At 41.8% G+C, this 8,903-nt stretch overlaps 1 pseudogene; it reads left to right on the top strand.

Annotated features, from left to right (window-relative positions):
- Nucleotides 1-228: 228 nt before the first annotated feature.
- On the top strand, nt 229-1,399 carry LOC148022456 (thiamine pyrophosphokinase 1 pseudogene; annotated as a pseudogene).
- The last annotated feature ends 7,504 nt before the right edge of the window (nt 1,400-8,903 follow it).

The raw sequence follows: 8,903 nt of genomic DNA, 5'->3' as shown, positions 1-8,903 counted from the left end.
TTATAGACGCGAAATGGTAGACGCGCAAATAGACGGGTGGATAGACGTTGTCGTACTAATGTGCATTCGAGGTGTGGAATCCACCAAAAAGCTGTGTGTGTGACATTTGTTACTTTGTACATACTTAGTTGTTGTGTTTGCATTTTTATTCTACGTGGTGCCAAACAAGTTCATATTAACATGTGTTCTAAAAGCTTGTAATAGCATTGGGCCATAAGGCATGGTAGAATGATACCTGATCAGATAATCAGGATAGAATCCGATTTTGATGTAGAAGTAGGAAATGCACTCATTGATACGTACTCCAAACATGGAGAACCTGATGAAGCTTATGAAGTGTTCAATGAGCTGGCAAATTCAGATGTAGGATCATGGGGTGCAATGATTACTGGTGTTTTTTTTTACAAGGTCATGATCTAGCCAGTATTGAACTTTATGGATGGATGGAACAGGAAGGTGTGTTTCCCAACAGGGTTGTCTTTTTGTCCGTCTGAAAGCTTGTGGCACTATGGGGGCTTTAGAAGTAGGTTAAGATCTCCATGCTGACATAACTAAAAGAGGTTTGGAAATGGATCTGCATGTAGGCAGTATACTAGTGGACATGTATGGCAAAGGTGAAATGACATGTCGAGACAAGATGATAGAGTCGGAGGTTCCAACAATGGGCCATAGTTCCACTTTTCTTTCTAGTGCTTTTCTGAACCAAGAGCAGCCTAGTCCGACATTGGCACTTGTAGTACTGAACCATCAACTGCCTTTACTAACACGGTTTTTATGGGATAAAGCATGTTTTCGAATATGCGCAGATGGGGGAGTAAATCGGATTTATGATGGTGCCCTTGATTTTTTGCCATCTGAGGATGCATTTGAAGTTTGTAAACGGTACAAACATGATGTGATCAAAGGAGACTTGGATTCTATTCGACCAGAGGTGAAGGAGTTCTATGCTAGGCTAGGCACGGAAGTCCTGGACAACTCAGGGGATCAGGATCCCACAGATCTTTGGAAATGCTTGTTGTATTTGAATGACACATTACCAGAAATAAAGAAAGAGAGAGTAAAAATAATTGTTCTTGGTGCCTTTGGGGGCAGGTTAGATCACATGTTTGCACATCTCAATGCACTCCACTTATTTCCTACAGTCCGGATTATTCTTGTGAGTGATGACAACATGGCTTTCCTACTGCTGAAAGGATTCAAGCATGAAATTTTCATCAATCCATGAGTTGAAGGTCCTCATTGTGGTCTAATTCCATTAACTGGTTCCTCTAACATCTCTACAACCAGCTTGAAGTGGAATGTAGATAAGTGTTCTTCACATTTCGGTGGCATTATCAGTACATCAAACATTCCTGAGAGCAACAGAGTGACTATACAAGCAGATACTTATTTGGTCTAGAAAATAGAGCTACAGCAACTCTATGATCAACTTCGAAACACTATTGCTTTAAAGTCAAAGGCCCCTAGAGATTCATGATGAGATGTAGCTCTCCCATGCACTTTACCATTGGAATAGCAGCAATGTATAGCCTTTTTACATTCCAAGTGTTTACAGAGATTTGTTACATTTGATAGATCTGCCGAGATAACCTTTGTTGTAATCTTATGGAGGAGGAAACGTGTATTTAGTGTTGTGACAATGCAATTTGGCAGGAGCTAAAGATTTCAAAGAACAAGAGGGAAGAGAGATTGTTGACAGGCAGGAAATGAAGCACCAAACTCTTGCATTGGAAAGAGAAGCAGTTGGACAAGAAGAAGACCATTGCCTTTCTGTTGAACCAGAGACTGGAAAAAGGGGATCTGTTTGTGGGCACGATTGGTGATGGTATGTATCTACTGCTTTTCTGAGGGGGGAAGAAGGCCGCTTTTCTAGGGCCTATTGCAGAAGGAACAAGGGATTGGGGGAGAAAAAACATCACCAGAAGAGGATCAAGGGGAGAGGGAGCTCTAATGACACAAATTCAATAGATATAGATGATTGATTATTCTCAGTATCGGAGGCTGCACACGGAGAAAAGGGAGAATCGTGTAAACTGAATTTGGTGGGTATCTCTGCAGAACAACTGGGAAAAGTGAAATTGAGAAGGAAAGGGAGAGATTTTCCACAAGGAGGGTATTGAACCTTTTGAAAGCGCTTCCCAGAGTAACGGCCTGCAAGATTATTCATCGTCCTCTGTAGCTATTGGCTGCATCTATAAAAAAGGACTATCCTGTCACGTCCTAATAGCAAAGAAGACGTGGACGAGGTGGCAGACAAAGCCATAGCTAAAGGAGACTCAGAAGACAAGGATGAGGCTGCGATGCAACTGAAGAAGCGGACAAGAGGGAGAATGCTCAGAGGAGATAGAGAGAGATATCCAGTGATTGCTCCTAGGCACTGTTGTGACGGCGAAGAAGCTTGACATAATCTTCTAAAGTTGATGACGCAGCTGCTGCAACAACACTTAGAGGTTGCATCTTTACCCCTATCATAGATAGAAAGCCTGAGTGCTCTTCGAATTCATATACCAAAAGACCTCCGTTCACTTAATGCCCGTAAAAGCAGTGCAAGTGGGATATATGGTTGCTGTTTTGGCAAACTGTCTGCTAATGCTTATCCATCTTATTATAGATTCAACACAATTACCATGACTTTACTTAGAGCCTGATCCAAAACAGCACCTTATCATAGGTTTTGTTTGTGAAGATGTTGATCTTGCCTGACATGGTTCTCTTTGTATTATGCAGTTTGCTTTTGAAGATGAAGTTTAGCCTGTTGATGCTTTGAAAGGCAGAAATACATTAATGTAGGCTTACAAACCTGCATTAGACTCTCTTCATATTACCAATATTGTGTATGCATGTAAGCAGGATAGTGAGGCTTTGTACTTCTGATATGGGATCAAGCTGAATAATGTTTTCAATACTCAGACTGCCTATTCTTTAATTGAAGAAGTAGATGGCATCAGTGGGTGATTTACAGATTCAGAGACTAGAGTTGGTGTAGAAAATAGAGCTTTCAAATTGAATTTGATTTGCTAAATTGACCTTCTATCCTGAAATTATTCAAAGTCCTCTATGGTTGCAACTTTGCTTTCGAAATGCCTCGACATCTTTGGTGAACCCGATGTGAAAGCGTCGCATAAATTTCAGGATGGGAGATACTTCAGCATCAGTTTCAGCCTCTTCTACGATTCCTGCTTTGTCCTCTACTTCAACTCCATCATTGACTGTTGCTTCAAGTACTTCAATGGATGATTTAAAGCAGATTTTACAGAATATGTCTATGTATATGCAGCTTCAAAATCAGCAGACACAATTGTATATGCAGCAGCAGCAGCAATTGCATCAACAACAGTTGTCTCAGCAAAGGCAACTATATTCAGAGCAGGAGAATGCAATCAGCGCGACTAAGGCGATTGAAGCAGTTGAGAATGAGAAGAAGCTATTTGATGGCCGTAATGTTTCAGCTTACTTGAAGACATATGAGATCAAGATGGGATTTTTTGGAGTACCAGCTGGACTTATGAGTAAGTATTTCCTTCGTCTTGTCACACCCGCCTTGAGGGCAAAAGTGACTGATCTTTTTATTCAAAATTCGCATTGGCAAGATTTTAAGAAGGCCCTGAAAGAAGAGTATTTCCTTGAGGACTTTGGGATGGCTACACGGCGGTCATTCCGAGATTGGGTCTACATGCCAAACAAAGGTCTAGCTGCTTCAGAGTTGATACGAAAATTTGAAGAGAGGTATAGTCAGCTTGATGCCATTGAACAAAGAGCATTGGATGTTGAGAAAGTTGAGCTTTTCTTGCAAGCTGCAGATCCTGCTCTTCAAGAAGAATTAGGAGAGCTTCTTGAGGATCGCACGAAGCCTATGGGTCTTAAAACGGATTGGCAAGATGCCCAGGATGCAGTCTCAACTTTGACCAAGAGGAGGATATGGAAGACCCGCCTACAGAATGGATCTATGACACCGATGCCATCTTCTACTCCTATGCTTGATTCTATCCCTGTTATTTCTTCTCTTCCTCAGCTAGTTTCTTGGCCTATGCCTGTGCCTACTGTTTCTACTCCTCCTCTTCCTCCTGTTCCAAGACCGATGCCGGCTCCTTCTGCTCCAAAACCATCCGCTTCGTCGGTTCCTTCCTCTCTTGATGACATAATCAAAGGCATAATGGATTTGACACTGGGGTCAGTTAAAGCAGAATTACTGGAAAATTTGAAAGAGCAGTTTGCTTCGACTGTGCCTACTATTTCTTCTAGTGCTCCTACTGCACCTAGGAGTGCTCCTAGTGCACCTAAGAGAGATTGAAGATGTATTTGGTGTGATAGTATGGACCATCAGCATTGCAGGGATTGTGAATCTTTTCAGGATGCAAGGAGGAAGAATTCAGTATTTTGGGGAAAAGATGGTAAGATCTGGTTGACTGAAATAGGAGCTCCGCTTGCTACCAATTTTGGGAAAGGCGGAATGAAGAAATTAGTGGATGACATGGCTGCGCGTACTTCTTATGTGGCAGCTAGAGGAGATGCTTCTACATATGGAGTCCAGATTGAGAAAGGATTAGAGAATTAGTCAGCATTATGGACTTATGCTATGGAGACGACAAACAAGGGAAAAATTCAGCAAATTGTTTTGACTAGTGCAGGCTCTAGCATCAGATCTAAGACAGGTTGGGATTCACCTGTTGACATATACACTATTTATGCCTACTTGGCTAAGTCTCATGGAGCAGATGTACTTGTTGAGGAGAAGCGTAAGAGGGATGAAGAAAATCCAAATGCAGCTAAAAAGACTAGAGGGGGTGAGTTTGTTACTTCACCTACTGCAGGACCGTCTTTGAGACCAGGGCCAGAACGACAGATGGAAGATGCTCAGAAGAAAGAAAAGAGGCAAGAACCTAGAGAGAGAAAGCAGCCAGGGTTTAGATTGATGTCCGATATTGAGACATCTACGGACATGAAGAAAATCTTTAATGACAAGATACTTGGCAGTGAGGTGACTTTTACTATTTCTGAGGTTTTGGGCATCTCGAAAAGAGAGTTTCAAGATCAGTTCCAAGAAGTCCTGAAGAGGAAAAGACATGCATTGCCTACTATTGATACACAGGGAGTTTTGATTGGGGAGTTGGATGAGGATGAGGATGAGGTTATGGTTGAGAATGCTTCTGTTTTTCCACAGATAGAGAAGAGGGTTCAGCCTATGCATTATGTTGAAACTGATGAGCCTGTCTTGATACCGCGTAGTCACTTTTCGCGGAGTCATTGGCCTAGGGCAACTACAGAAACGATGGTAAAAATTGGAGAGAAACAGGTGCCTTATGTTGCTTTGGTGGATCATGGTTCAGAGATTAATCTCATCGTTCGTGGAGTTTATGAAAATAATAGATGGCCTATGGATGTAGAGCATGGGTGGCGTATGAGAGCCGCCAACAACATTGCAGGTTATTTGTATGCTGCCTGTCCCAGTGTCAGGGTTTCTATTGGAGATGTAGAGGAGGATTTCCGTTTCTTTGTGCAGGATTCATGCTCTTATCCCATAATTCTTGGACAGGCATTCATCACAAAGATGCGCATGGAAACAAAAGTAATGGATGATGGATCTGCTTATGCACGGATTCGCAGTAAAGATGGTATGAGAGCAGTTCAGTTTATGACTGTGTACGTGAACCATGTTAGAAATAGGGATACTCTTAGAGATGCACCTTTGCCCACTGTGAGGGATTCAGGTTTTCATTAGGTACCGCTATTTCGCAAGACGATAGTGGTACAGAGCAGAGGAGATTGGAGTTCTTGCCTCCTGGTAGCAGTATTTTCTCCTCCAGTTTTGTTGGAATTTTAGCAAACAGTTCAATGAGTTATTAGAAGATTTCTAAGTTGCCTAGAGCTGCCATGCAGTACATATGCAAGAAGGAGAAAAATTTGAAAAATGCAGGTATTTTAGAGGATGATGAGCATATAGATGGGATGTATGATAGTATGATTTGTGCGGATACGATGACAGAGATGGAAAATATGCTGAAAACTGATATGCAGTTGTCACGGTAATGTATTAGTGCAATCCCTGGACATGTTTCATGAAATTGTAGATTTTGTGTCACAAATAGAGTCAGAGGCTGAGGTGACTCAGCAAAAAGTATTGAGTGCTGAAGAAATTCAGCAAACAGAGTTTCCGGCTGATTATGATTAGCTTATAGAGACATAGAGGGCTGAAAACTTTCAGCCAACAAAGTTTACTACTGAAATATTTCAGCATCCAGAGTTTAGGGCTGTTCCTATGCAGTCCATAGAGCAGAGGGCTGAGGATATTCAGCCATCCCACTGGAGTGCAAAATTGTTGATTTACAGCAACATTTGAGTAATGCAGAGGATCATAATGAAGCCAGGGTTGACACGAAATACAAGACTGTGGATAAGAAGGTGAAGCCAGTAGCTGTACCGCTTCCACCTGACAGTGATCAGCAAATAGAGAGGGCTGCCAAACAGCCAATTTTGAGGAATCCAGAGCATATAGGCCATAAATTTTCAGCAGAGACTCTTACTGAATTAAAAATTGGAAATGGTGATTTCTTGCGACCCACAGAGAAGCAATGCTTTCAGGAAATGCTTGAGCGACATGGAAGGGGGTTTGCTTTTTTCCCGCATGAGATTGGATATGTGAATCCAGATATTGTTGCTCCTATGGTGATCTTTACTATTTCTCATATTCCATGGAACCTCCGACCTATTCCAGTGCCTAAGGCACACCTACCAAAGCTAATTGACTTGTTGAATGAGAAAATCAGGATGGGAATCCTAGATCCATCATCTGCACCATACTCAAATAGGTGGTTTATGGTTCCAAATAAGAATGGTACTCTCCGATTTATACAGGACATGCAGCCAGTAAACAAAGTTACTATCAGGAATGTTGGTATAGGTCCAGTTGTGGATGAGTTTGCAGAAGCATTTCCTGGACGTACCATCTATTCTTTAGGTGATTTGTATTTGGGATATGATCAGTTTCAGCTGGCTTTGGAAAGCAGGGACATAACCACTATGAGAACTCTTATTGGGCTTGTCAGGATGTGTACCTTGCCTCAAGGTGCCACTAATTCTGTTGCGCATATGATGAATGCCATGCATAAGGTCCTTCGTGATTACATACCTCAGCTTACCATGCCTTTCTTGGATGATGTGCTCATTAAGGGATGTGCAGAAGAAGAGAAGAATGAGAGTCTAAATGAGCAGGGATGTTGATATTTTGTGGTTGATCATATTTCAGCTTGTGAGAAGATTTTGGCCAGGTTAGAAGAAGTGAACTTGACATTATCAGGGCAAAAAGCTGTTTTTGGAGTAAATGAGGTTGTCATTGTTGGACATATGTGTGGGTATTATGGCAGGAAACCCTCACTTGAGAAGGTGGATGCTATAGGCAAGATTACGGAGTATTGTTCTACCACTTCAGAGGTACGGAGATTCATTGGAGCTTGTGTGTTTTATATGATTTGGATACCCCATTTTGCACACATAGCAGATTGTTTATATCAGCTGCTTCGAAAGGGGCAGAAATTTTATTGGGATGAGAGCCACACTAGAGCCATGCGGAAATGAAGAAGTTATTGCAGATTGCTCCTACTCTCAGGAAAGTGGATTATAATTGCGGAAGGCCTATTGTATTGACAGTTGACACTAGTCCAATTGGCATAGGTTGGGTTGTGGGTCAAGATGATGCAGATGGAAATAGGTATGCTATTTGGTTTGGGGTGAAAGTCCTAAACGAGAGACAGAGGAGATATCTGCAAATCAAGAGGGAATTACTGGGAATTGTTACGGCTCTCAAATGTGACAAGGAGTACTTTATTGGAGCCTCAGTTGTGGTAGAGATAGATTGCTTGCCATTGATAGGTATGATTAAGAGTTGCTCTACTCCGGATATAGCTATGTTGAGATGGATTGCATACATCAAGTCATTAAATCCAGAATTTAAACACATAGCAGGGAAGGATAATCCAGTGGCGGATATGTTGTCTAGAGCTAGATATGATGATGAGGAGACACTACTTGCAGAAGAGGATGATGTAGAAATTTCAGCCGCTATGGTTGATCATGTTTGCCATGTCTATGATATTGTGGCGTTCATAGAAGAACTCTATGTTGGAGATTGGTTGCAGATTGGCAAGTACCTTAGTATACTAAGCAAAAGAGATGAGTGGACAGATGAAGAGTTCAAGAAGATCAGAAGAAAAGCCTATGGTTATTTTCTCAAGGACGGATTTCTTTAGAAGCATCCGAAGAAAAGAGGTGGATTACCCTTGCGAGTTGTCTGCGATAGAGAGACACAGTTACAAGTAATGAGGGAGTTTCACGAGAGTCCTTGGGCTGGTCATAGAGGAGTGTGGGGTACTTATGAGAAAATCAAGGAGAAATATTGGTGGAAAGGCATGTATAGAGATGTTTCTCACTTTGTAGAGACTTGCAGAGACTGCTAGATGTATTCGGTAGTGCGTCATCGAGATGAGCTTCATCCGACCTATCCGCTATGCATTCATTATAAGTGGGTAGTTGACTTGGTTACTATGCCTATGGGACTATGGCAGATGAGATATATTGTTTTGGCTAGAGACGATCTTACCAATTATGTTTAGGACAGACCTTTGAGAACGAAGACCACTAGTGCAGTGTGTAAGTTCTTATTGGAAGAAATTTTCTGCAGGTATGGCTATGTGGTTAAGATCACTGTAGATTGTGGTGAACTCGATGCAGATGAAGCTAGGGAGTTTTTCTCTCAACTAGGAATCAAGTTGGCTCTAACCACAGCATACAATCCAGAGGGAAATGGAAAGAGTGAAAGAGGACATCTGTCGATAGTGAAAGCATTAGCCAAAGTATGTAGAGGACGGATTGGAGAATGGCCGAGACTTCTACCATTTTCTTTATGGGCT

Source organism: Lygodium microphyllum, chromosome 16 (assembly GCF_053477565.2).
Source record: "Lygodium microphyllum isolate KBCC chromosome 16, Lygodium_microphyllum_v1.1.10, whole genome shotgun sequence".
NCBI classification, from domain to species: domain Eukaryota; kingdom Viridiplantae; phylum Streptophyta; class Polypodiopsida; order Schizaeales; family Lygodiaceae; genus Lygodium; species Lygodium microphyllum.
The sequence above is the reverse complement of the archived record's forward strand: the minus strand, read 5'-3'. Positions and strand labels throughout refer to the sequence as shown.